This window comes from Sturnira hondurensis, unplaced genomic scaffold (assembly GCF_014824575.4).
Source record: "Sturnira hondurensis isolate 20B ecotype Veracruz unplaced genomic scaffold, ASM1482457v3 Scaffold0003801, whole genome shotgun sequence".
NCBI lineage: Eukaryota > Metazoa > Chordata > Mammalia > Chiroptera > Phyllostomidae > Sturnira > Sturnira hondurensis.
This window is the reverse complement of record NW_028076432.1, coordinates 5793360-5806037: the sequence shown is the minus strand read 5'-3', so window position 1 is coordinate 5806037 and position 12678 is coordinate 5793360. Positions and strand designations below refer to the sequence as shown.

General features: G+C 35.3%; 1 protein-coding gene and 1 long non-coding RNA gene across 3 annotated transcripts in view; one reads left to right on the top strand and one right to left on the bottom strand.

The window, feature by feature from the left end:
- DLG2 (discs large MAGUK scaffold protein 2) overlaps positions 1-12678 on the top strand; it is a 1965529-nt gene that overhangs the window by 277572 nt on the left and 1675279 nt on the right. The gene's annotated exons all lie outside the window — the stretch shown is intronic.
- LOC118984731 (uncharacterized) overlaps positions 1-12678 on the bottom strand; it is a 293126-nt gene that overhangs the window by 183788 nt on the left and 96660 nt on the right. The window lies entirely within an intron of this gene.

Sequence of the window (12678 nt, the reverse complement as noted above, 5' to 3'; positions counted from 1 at the left end):
TTCACATCCCCTTAGCACTAGTCCAGATCATTGCATATTGTAGCCAATCAGTAAATGTTCATTAGATAAGTAGATTATAAATACATGTCTTATCTAAAGAGTCATAGTTTTCAAACTAAATAAACATGAAAACAGGGTGGAGCAGTTGAAATTGGGGTTATTTCAGAAAATTTTAGATGTATTCAACTAGTAACATTGTTAAAGAACATAATTAGACAGTAGCTCCAGATGTTTTGGAGGACAGGAAATCTCTATTAATGCACTATTAGTTAAACGTTTTCTGAAATTTTTACAGACATTACTATTGTCAATTATATCTTCATTATTGCTTTTGTAAGTATGAGTTACTTATATGTGTAAACAGTGATTAAAAGTTAATAACATAAGGCCCTGTCAAGATATGAATAATCCTTTGTTACTCATTTAAGAAGAGTTTTTTTATTTAGAAATGTGATATTTTGTGATCATCCTCCACAACCGATATGAAAAATGAATCAATTAATGTAACACCAGATATTATATTAATTACATAACATAATGAGAAAATCTAAGGCATTCTCTTACATAGGGTTCACAACAGTGATTTGTAAACTCAAAGCCATTAATGCTTCAAATCACTGGCTCAACTAATTTCTAAAATAAATGTGTAAGACACAGTCTTCATGAGATTTCTTTATAGTACTGTGATGGTTAAGTTTTATATCAACTTCATTAGGCTATAGTGCCCAGTTAATGATCAAACACTAATGTAGATGCCTCTGCAAAAGTATTTGGCCACATGTGGTTAACATCTACATCTATTGGGCTTTAAGTAAAGGCAATTATTCTAGATAATGTGAGTAAGCCTCATGCAATTAGTTGAAGGCCTTAAGAGCAAAAACTGGTGTTTCCCAGAGAAGAAACTGCCTCAAGACTGCAACACCAACTCCTGCCTTGGTTTCCAGACTGCTGGTCTGCCCTACAATTTCAGTGTTGCCAACCTCTGTAACTGCAAGAGTCAATTCCTTATAATAGGTCTCTGTTTGTTAGTGTCTCTCTCATATGTCAGTGTTAAGTCATATAATTCTCATAACACTCATGCAAGATAAGTTTTATTATTATTTTAATTTTATAGATGAATACACTAAGTAGCAGAAGATTTAAATGATTTGCCCAAGATCGCACAACTAATAAGTGGAAGACCTGGGACCCAGTCCTAGGCAGTCCATTTCTTTAAAAAATTTTTAAATTAAGTATAGTTTATTGATTATATTAGCCTCAGTTGTACAATATAGTGATTCAACATTTTATACTTTACAATGTAATCACCCAACTAATTCTAGTAATCATCTGACAATAGTGTTGTCTATATTCTCCTTTCTCTTTTCAGCAGTCCCCCACCGTACCCTTTTGATACCCATCCTTTTGATTAGTCTCTGTTTCTATGAGTCTGTTTTTGTTTGTTTGTTTAGATTCCACATATAAGTGAAACCCTATGCTATTTTTTGTTCTTTGTTCTTTAGATGACTTATTTCACTAAGTAAAATCCATCCATCCATGTTGTCCCAAATGACAAGATGTCATTATTTTTTATGGCTGATCAATATTCCATTGTATATATGTACCACAGCTGCTCTATCCATTCATCTGTTGATGGACATCTAGTTTGCTTTGCTTCCAAATCTTGGCTATTATAAATAACACTGCAATAAACATAAGTATTCATATATCTTTTTAAATTAGTGTTCTTATTTTCTTTAGATAAATACCCAGAAATGACATTCCCCAGTTAGATGGTAGTTCTATTTTTAGTTGTTGTTTTTTTCCAGAAACTCCATACTGTGTTCCATGGTGGCTGTTATCAATTTACAATCTCACCAAGAAGTGCATGAGGGTTTCCTTTTCTCCATATTCTTGCCAACACCTAGGCAGTCCATTTTCTAAACCACTCTGCTGCATACTCCTTAAAATGATAGATTGTGTTCCTGGGCACAAATGACAGAATGAAATAGATCAAGAACAGACCTTAATGTAATTCTTTTCATTTCTCTGTTTATGATGGGTTTATGTTGGACCTGGTACCTTCATACTTGCTATGAGTCTAACATTAACACTCTTATGAACAGTTAACATTTATCAAGCGTATTAACTGTATCCCAAACTCCTATCTACATTATCTCATTTAATTCTGTCAATAATCTTGTGAAGTTATTCTTACTATGTACTATATTTTACCATGTAGTAGAAGATTATGAAGTCAAACTCAATTTTCTCTGATATGCCACAATCTGTACTCTTGAATTTTTCTGCCTCTTGGGGGTGCTATGGAATCCTAAGAATTTTGAGGAATCTTATTCAAGTAGTCTAAGGCCTTATGCAATGCATGCTGTTTTTATTCCATCTGATGTTCATTCAATGTCATCTGGAAGCTTGAGCAAGTCACCTGAATGTTAGCCAGTGGGCTAACAAGTGGGTCAGACTTATTTTCTGGGGCTTTCTGAGCAGAGAGTGCAGATGGTGCAGGTGGTGGAGTTTAGAAGGGGGAAGATGAAAATCAATAGACACCAATAGAATTCCAACAAAGATGTACTGGACTTGTAAATGAAAGGAACTGGGAAAGAACTAGATAGAAGCAGATACTTGCCTGAGATACCCTAACAAGCCAGTTGCTACATGGTTGTAATGATGGCTACTTTCAATGTATAGGATTGAGATACAGACTTGACTCTTCTCATTAGGGTCTTTTCTAGTTGTTAGAAAGTTCTCCCAAAGATAGAATAAAAATACATTTTTCTGAAATGCTAGCCATTGGTTACAATCATGTGCCCTGGCCCAATATACATTCTTTTCCATTACTTTGAAAACTATCAATCGTTTCCTCTTTTTTCACCAACCTTTTTTTTTTTTTTACCAAGTACTTACCTGGTAAAGACACCATGTGGAGCTTTTTGAAAGACATTAGCAGTCTCAATTATGTATTATTGTGAATATTAAGTAAAAGAATAGGTGACTGACCATGAAGTATCTACTCGCATTGTAATGGTGCTGACAAATAAAATCATTGGGATGGGCTTTCTGAAAAAGGGATGGCAACAGTTCAGCCATGTTTAGTTAATAGCCCAACTATTTTGAATAAACTGGCCCGCTTTACTCATGAAGAACATGTCATTAAAAACAGAAAAAGAGTTCTGAGGAGCCAGGGCCAATTCTATATTCTCTTAGAAATTTGTTAGGATTAAATAAAATAATGTAATTAAGGTGCTTAACACATTGCTTATCAGTAAATATTGAAAAAAATAAGAGAGGGAGAAGATGGTGGCCAAGTAGATGGGAGCCATATGGGAGAACATATTTGCCAATAATACATTGGATGAGGGTTTAATCTCCAAAGTACGTAAAGAACACATATGACTCCACACCAGGAAGACAAACAACCCAATTAAAAAGTGGGCAAAGGACCTGAATAGATACTTCTCCAAGGAGGACATAGGATGGCTTAAAGACATATGAAAGGATGCTCAACATTACTAATCATCAGAGAGATGCAACTTAAAATCACAATGAGATATCACCTTGTACCTATCACAATGGCTATCATTAATAAATCAACAAACAACAAGTGCTGGCAAGGTTGTGGAGAAAAGGGGACCCTAGTGCACCGTTGGTGGGAGGGCAGACTGGTGAAGCCACTGTTGAAAACACTATGGAATTTCCTCATAAAACTAAAAGTGGAACTGGAGACTATTATTCTAAGTGAAATAAGCCAGTCAGCAAAAGACAGATACTATATGACCTTACTTAAAGCTGGAATCTAATGAACAAAATAAACTAATGAGAAAAATAGAAGCAGAGAAATGGAAGCATGGAACAGACTGATAGATGGAGGGAGGGGGAGAATGGTAGAAGGAAGGAGAAGGGACTAGTCAAGGAGCGTGTATGAGTGGTGCATGGACAGGGGCGGTGGAGAGGGGTTTGACCGAGGGCCAGAGGGGTGGGTGGAGGGGAGCAAAAGGGAAAAATTGGGATAACTATAACACAATAAACAATAAAAAATGTTACTAAGAATTTTTGAAAGTTAGAAAAAATAAAGTTTCTACTCAGAATAAAAGCTATTTTTAATTAAATTTACTAAGGTAACATCATTTAATATAAATTTTAGTGTACGACTTTATAACACAGCATCTGTATACTGCATTGTGTGCTCACCACCCAAAGTCTAATCTCCTTTTGTCACCACATATGTCACCCCCTTTTTCTACTTTGCTGAACCCCAGTCCTCTTCTCCTCTGGTAACCACCATTCTGTCGTCTGTAGCTACGAGTTTTTTGGTTTTTTGGTTTTGTTGTTCATCATAAAACAAGTTGTTTATTGTTTTATATCCTACATTTGCCTGAAATTACACAGTTCTTGTTCTTTTCTGTCTGACTTATTTCACTTTGCATGATACTCCCAAAATCCATTCATGTTTAGATCCATGTTATCACAAATGGCAATATTTCATCTTTTTTATAGCTGAGTAGCATTCCATTGTATATATGTGCCACATCTTCTTTATCCAATCATCCACAGAAGGGTGCTTAGGTTGTTTCCATGTCTTGGTTATTGTAAGTAATACTGCAATGAACATAGGGGTACAGACATCTTTATGAACGAGTGTTTTCCAGTTTTTCAGGTAGATACACAAGAGAGGAATACCTGGGTCATCTAGTAAATCTATTCTTAATTTTTTGAGGAGCCTCCATACTGTTTTCCATAGTGGCTGTGCCAGTTTACATTCCCACCAGCAGTGGAGGGGGGGTCCTTTTGTCCACTTCCGGCCAACAGTTATTATTTCTCATCTACTTGAAAGTTATTAAATAAATGAGAAATAATTTCTAATGGGCAGGCACATTTGTGATCCTGAGGAGTAAAATCTTACAGTTTGGTTGGAAAAGAAGGCAGGAAAAGAAAAACAAAGTGCAACAAAACAAACATAAAATACAAAAGCAATGTAGTCTGAGACCATTTTGTGTGGAATAAACTCTCTGAAGAAATTATTTTGCTCTATCAAAATAGCCAAGGTTCAAAGTTGTTTTAATTGTTTTAAGTGTGATTTCCTGAAGAGAATAGTATGTGCATATTTTATAAAAGCTTGTATACAAAATAAAAATAAAAAATTTATTTTGAAGGCTTAAACTCTAAGATATCTGGAAAACTCCTTTTTTAAAAATGAGTTGTTCCACATGGTTTCCAATAGCCAGTGGTTTGTTTGGCTGGGGTCGGTTTGCTGTTACTGTGTCAGATTATTTGACAACATCCATTCCACATATGTTTTCACAGCTTATACCGGGGTATCTGTTTGTTGTTCTGGGAGATGTAGAAATGAGTGAGACCACGTCCTTGCCCTCTATTTTATTTTATTTTTGTATTGATTCTAGAGGGAGGGGAAGGGAGGGGGAAAGAAAGGGAGAGAAACATCAATGTGAGAGAGAAACATTGATTGGTTGCCTCTTGCTTGTGCTCTGACTGGGGACTGAACTCACAACCCAGGTTGCCCTTGCAGGGAATCAAACCAAACCACAACCCTCTGGTTTGCAGGATAATGCCCAAGTAATTGAGTCACGCTGGCCAGGGCAGATCCTTGCCCTCTAGAACAAAGACTTATGTCTTAAGCACACCCATGTAGCTTGATATCAAATTCTAAAGTAGAGATGGGTGCAAACTTTTATGGGAGCACAGAGCAGGCTTATTAAATATGAATTATGTAAATGCTGCCAAAGACCTGAAAAAATATCATTACCCAGAACTGAAAATTCAACCTGCAGTGCGACACTAAATGGTTTTGTTTTCTAACATTTTGCTGGGTCTGTGGTAAAATGACTCCCTGTGAGGCAAATATTTATTCATCAGAATTGATTGTTTCTGAGTAAAAGAAAGCAAAGGGGCATAAGGAACACTTATGCAATCATCTCTTCACTCTGAACACATTTTTGAGTACCTAGAGTTTCTGCTATATGTCATGTATGAGGGATTAAAATTGAATGAGATCCAATTGTATGAGTGAGTCAGTGAATAAATACATAACAGGGAATTTAGAATTCAAATTGTTAGAAATGTATAAACCAAAATGAAATGACTACAGGGATGTGAGAGTCTTGCCTTCCATGTGAAAGGAGATCCTCAAAGGCTAGATCTAGAATAAAAGTGTTGAGGTTCTATGGAAGCCAATATAATAAGTGAAACTGATTATTAGATGATTATTTCTTAATTATTTTTAGATTAAACTAAAATTGATTGCTAGAAATAATTGTCTAATAATCAGCTTTATTAGATTTCAGTTGTGGATATTTTATTCAAAAATGTTTATTAAAAATCAAGAAGTAGCTTGCAGACTGGTACAACCATTATGGAAAACAGTATGGAATTTTCTCAGAAAACTAAAATTGGACTTGCCTTTTGACCCAGCAATTCCACTGCTGGGATTGTATCCTAAGAACCCTAAAACACCAATCCCAAAGAACCTATGCACCCCAATGTTCATAGCAGCACAATTTACAATAGCCAAGAGTTGGAAGCAACCTAGGTGCCCGTCAGTAAATGAATGGATCAAAAAACTATGGTACATATACACAATGGAATTTTATGCTGCAGAAAGAAAGAAGGAGCTCCTACCTTTTGCAACAACATGGATGGAACTGGAAAGCATTATGCTGAGTGAAATAAGCCAGGTGTTGAAGGACAAATACCATATGATCTCACCTCTAACAGGAAGCTAAACAACAAAGCAAACAAGCAAGCAAAATATAACCAAAGACACTGAAATAGAGAACAGGCTGACAGTGACCAGAGGGGAGAGGGGAGGGAATTTCAGGGGAAATAAGGGAGGGATTTAGAGGAGCCTATATAAAGGAAACATGGACAACAACTGAGAAGGGTGGAAATGGGAGGGAGGGGAGAGGATAGGGAGTGGGATGGGATGGGCGTAATAGACAGAAAACTGTACTTGAAAAATAATTAAATTAAAAAATTGAAAAAAAAAAAGAAGTAGAATTCTTTTGACAGTGGCCCTAATTATATAGAACATAGAGTAAGTTTCTCTTTTTTTTCTTAAAGCCTATTTAAGATACTGCCTCAACCATTTATTGATTTATTAATCCCTATTACTTAAATATTACTTACACAAATAATAGAAAGTACACACAAGGCTGTGCTTTTTTAATTCTAGTTTTAAAGTGATGAGGAATGGCAGAGATGAACATAATGAATCTATGAGTAAAAATAATCTGTATTAGTATTTCTAAAGCAGGAAAAGATTTTCAGAAAATGCATTTGCTATGGAAAAAAGTGATGGAAGACCACAAATTTCATATTACTTAACATTTTGTCTTTAAAGGTATATTTTATAAAGAAGGAAGACACTCTTTGTTAATTTGACAGAGGCGGGTGAAACTCTCTCTTAAATTGTTGGTTTTGGGTCCTCAGAGTGAAGGGGCATGGGAGGACCTTCCTGCAGAGTCAGGTTGCAGCTATTCAAAACCTCATTTGGATTTCGACTTCATAATGGATTATTTTGTGACCTTTGATGAATTTACTAATCTCTCCAAACTTTAATTTCTCAGTTGTAAAACTCTTCAAAAGGTCAAATATGATTACATAAGAATGCAGTGTATAACAAATCCTCTATAATGTTTTTTGTTTGTTTCTTTTTTAATGGAAATATTATTTTTAAAAAATTATTTATTTTCATTGTTGTTCAAGTACAGTTTTCTGTGTTTTACTGCCATCCCAGCCCACTCCCCCAGTGCTCCTCCCCACATCCCCTCACCCATTTTTTTGTTTCTTAAATCTTCTGGAAGGGTTCTTTTTCTGGGAAGGTAAACTCAACCAAGGACTCAGTGAAAGAGTCATTGTATAACATAATATGGGACTTGCTCATCTACCACCTCATTGTTGTGCAAATAAATTTAGGTGGGTATTACTTAAATCTGTTTATGATAATTTCTCAGAATTGTGTGCACAAAATAGCAAGCTCCTCCATTCTTCTCACCTTTATTTTTATACAAAGGCTTTACAGTATTGTTACTTAAAAATTCTAGTCACATTTTTTTTTAATGGGAAAGTCTGATGAATCATTGTAAATAACATTTTTCATGGACACACCTGAATGGTGTTTATCTAGTTTATCCAGTTTCAGAAATCTTTCAAATATAAAAATCTAACACTGATTCTGAAATGCCTGATGTCTTGCTTTTTAGAGGTATCTATATTATATATTTTTCTTCCATACACTTTATTCAGGAGAATGCACTTCTAAGTCTAATTTCTTCTGCGCTATTTTGAACAGATTTCATTTCACCAAGAAATATTACTCCTCTCGAGCTTGATGTACACATTTGCATGCCAGTAAATGAAATGTGATTTTTACCTCATAGCTATTTTCACAGAAGTGATGATTTTGCGTTCCCAGAACTAAGTAAATGTGTCTAGATGGCCCAAGATCCACTTTTTCTATCATTAGGCATAATAAAGTTACTCATTCACTGCATACAGCATGCATCAATCTTTATTTTACATCAATAAAGGCTGAGATCATTTCATTCCTTTCTTCTCTCTGCTTTTTCACTTTCATTTTCTAAACTTAGCTCATTTGTATATTGTTTCCATTTTTTCAGCCTGAATAATTTATTGTCATGTTTTTTAGTTTATTTAATCACCTGAAGAATTTTGACTTAGGTTTCTATAATCATCCAGACAATTATATTGTATTAGATAGCTTATCTAAGCACTGATTTTCTGATTAATTGCCTTAATTTGGTGCAGGACCCATTGAAGATAATATTATTGGAAGTACTGATATCAATAATACACTGGATATTACTATAAAGGCTTTGATTTTTTTTTAATAGTCAAAGTACCTTCCTTTTAGCAGAAGGTACTGATAATGTTCCTGAAACGTCTTTGACCCTCACTCTTGGTTACCATGGACAGCAGTTGCATGACAGCCTGCTCAGATTTTCTAATTGCCTAGTTACCCGAAGCATATTTTTTTTTCCCTTCTGTTTCCGGTCACTCTTTCTTTTTCTTCCTTTATTTTTACCCTTTTCTCATTTTCTTTCTTTGTTTTTGTCTGCCTTTCCTTTCTTTCAGTAGTGAGCAAATATAATTTTAAATTTGTACTTTAGTGCAAAGACCATATGAATAGTAATTAGAAGTCACTTTCAAATTTAGAAGTCCACATAAGAGATGCTTGCATTCTAAGTATTTAATACTGCCCTTCACATATACTTAAGAATTCATTAAACTAACAATATGTGACATTGCTAACTATTTTTCAGAGATTTTTATCAATAGGTTTAGACTAGTCTTCCTGAAATTTTAGAACATAGGGGCTCCTGAGATTATATCCAGGAGGGATAATTTCAGTAGATTACCTAGCTCTTCATACTAATGTAATAGATACTTACAATATATATATCTACATGTTCTATCAGTTCATACTTTCCTTTCCTCACTATCTTTTCTGGTACTTTCAACTCACTGCCAATTTGCCCTGTAAGTATTGGCCACTGACATATAAGAACACATTTTGGAGTTATCTTATCAGTGTCATTCCTTAGACTTCAATTTATTTTTTTAATTAATATTTTTTAAATTGACATTTTTAATTGTTGTTCTATTACAGTTGTCCTTATTTCCCACATTGCTATCCTTTACCCACCCACCCCCCCACTCCCACAGTCGACCCCCACACTGTTGTCCATGTCCTTGGGTCATTTATGCTTGTTCTTTAACAAGACCCTTCCCCTCCCTTTCTCCTTTATCCTGCCCCCTTCCCTACCTCCTGGTTCCTATCAGTTTGTCTCTTGTTTCCATGCCTCTGGTTCTATTTTGCTCATTTGTTTGTTTTGTTCATTATGTTCCTGTTATAGGTGAGGTCACATGGTATTTGTCTTTCACCACTTGGCTTATGTCACTTAGCATAGTACTCTCCAGTGTCATGCAGGCTGTCTCGAAAGGTAGGGGTTCCTTTTCTTAGAGAGAAAGAGAGAAATGTTGATTTGTTGTTCTAGCATTTATTGGTTGATTCTTGTATGTGCTCTGACTGGGGATTGAACACACAACCTTGGCGTATTGGGATGATGCTCTAATCAACTGAGCTACTGGACCAGGGCTAACCATCACTTTCTGATACCACATCAGAATGAGTTGCGACTGTTGCTCTGAATATTCACCAAAGACCACCCTACATCTTACTCAGTTGATTCAGTGCTGCTACTCTCATATTCCAATTCAACAGCTGTCTAGTTTTTCACCACGTGTGAACATGCCCTTCGGCTGGCTGAGCATCTGGGCTCCCAGCTCAATTAAAGATCAGATCTCACTTAATGCTTTTTTTTATTGTTTCAGTTTGGTATTCCTTTCTTCCACCAGTCTTGATCTAAGAGAACCCTTTTATCAGTGGGCTCTGACCTCTGCTAGAAGAGAGGAAAATTTGGACACAAAAACAACTATTATTGTAGCATATCCAGGTTTTACATGGAATACGGCTTTACAATTTGGGAGCCTCTCTTTACTGTAAAGTATATAAAATTACCAATACAAACTTAGGTAAGAAAGTAAATATTTATTGAGAATGAAAAATTGTACTATAATAAATTACAAACTTTAAAAAGTGAAAAATAACTGTAAATATCACAAAATATTGAATATTATATAATGTTTAATTAACTATGGCCTAAACATTTCTGTAATACCACCACCCTTCTTTTGGCTATATACTCATTAATGACCTCTTACTAAGACCAAAATTTTATAATATCATTTTCTAAAGAGAATTGAATCATATTTCTTCTGGTATGGTAGATTAAATTTACTTCTATTAATAGTGTTAAAAGCTTCTTTTAGCCTCACAAGTTGTTCTTTGTAGTTTGATATTAGAATAGTTTAGGATATTTTAGAATCTTCCTACTTGAGAGAACAAGTTTTCATATATGAGTGATAGAAACATGTTTGCAATTTATTGTAGTAGCTGTAGACTGTACTGGTTAAGTACAGGAATTGTGATAATGCCTATTTTATTCAATTCCTCCCAAAATAAAAAAATATGGAACATTTATAACTGTATTTGCTGAGTTATAATATATGATCCTGACAGGTGAGAGCTTTTATTTTGACTGTAATGTAAAGTGAATGTTCTGCTGACATTATATGTCTGATGATTGAAAGAATTTTTCAAAGACCAGCTTCTGATTCCATATATTCAGACATTTTTCTCCTTCATTTTCTACACCCATATGTTCCAGGCATCCGGGGACATGTTAACATCACAGTGCCACCTCTGGCTCTGCCACTGCAGGTGGCAAGAATGTACCCAGAAACCATTTTGCACTGAGAAGGTTCACAATCTAACTTGACACAAATGACTGTAAACTTCATAAATTAATGCCAGTAAACTCATACTAACTGTATTCCCAACTCAATAACTCCTTTTCTAAATTTCCCAAATGTCTCTGGTTACTGCAATGAAACTTGTTTAGGGAACTATAATGAAGAAGTTGTAATGGAAAGACAAACATCTTAAGCATTAGCAGTTAAAATATCCTACTTTTACCAATTTTACAAAACAAGACATTCTAAGGGTCTCATTCTAAGGATTGGAGGAAGTTTATCTAAGAAAGAAGTCCTAAAGCTTGAACCTTATTAGCTTCATTAATTATGCCTTTGATTATTGCTCTGATCACATTTTTTAAAGATTTTGTATTATTCTGTTACAGCTGTCCCAATTTTTCCCCCCTTGCCCTCCTCTGCCCACTCTCCCAGTGAATTCCCACAATGTTGTCCATGCCTATGGGCCATTCATACATTTTCTTTGACTAGTCCCTTTCCCCTCTTTTTACCATTGTTCCCCTCTCCTCTTTTCTCTGGTCACTATCAGTGTGTTCCATGTTTCTACACCTGTAGTTCTATTTTTGTTCATTAGTTTATTTTGTTCATTGGATTCCTCTTATGGGTGAGATCATATAGCATTTGTCTTTCACCTCCTGGATTATTTCACTTAGTATAATATTTTCCAGTTCCATCCATGCTGTCACAAAAGGTAAGAGTTCCTTCTTTCTTTATGCTGCATGGTATTCCATTGTGTAAATGTACGAGTTTTTTGATGGATTCATTTACTGATGGGAACTGAGGCTTCTCTCTTGTATGTTCCTAGCTGTTTCTTCCTTGCTGCCTTTATGATTCTCTGTCTTTAAATTTTGCCATTTTAATTATGATGTGTCTTGGAGTGGGCCTCTAAAATTTATACAGTCCTAAAATTACATATGACAGTTTGAAGGCAACCTCAAGGCTGATGGCCATGGCCCCCAGTGAAAATGAGTTTGACACCCCTGTTCTAGTGTATTCTTCATTTCAAATATTGTGTTTTTCATTTCTTCCTGGTTCTTATTTACAGTTTCTATGTCCTTTTTCATGCTGCTGTATTTCCCACTAAGTTCTTTGTAGCTCCCATAAATTTCCTTGTAGTTTTCAGTGAGTTCCTTGAGCATCCTTATAACCATTATTTTGAATTCTGTGTCTGACAGGTTGCTTGCCTCAATGCCATTTAGCTCTTTTGCTGGGGATTTCTCCTTTCCTTTTGATTGAGGGTTCCTTCTTTGTCTCCCCATTTTAGGTGACTCTTTTTCTTTATTTCTGCATCTCTGGTTGCTCTCTTTTGACTGC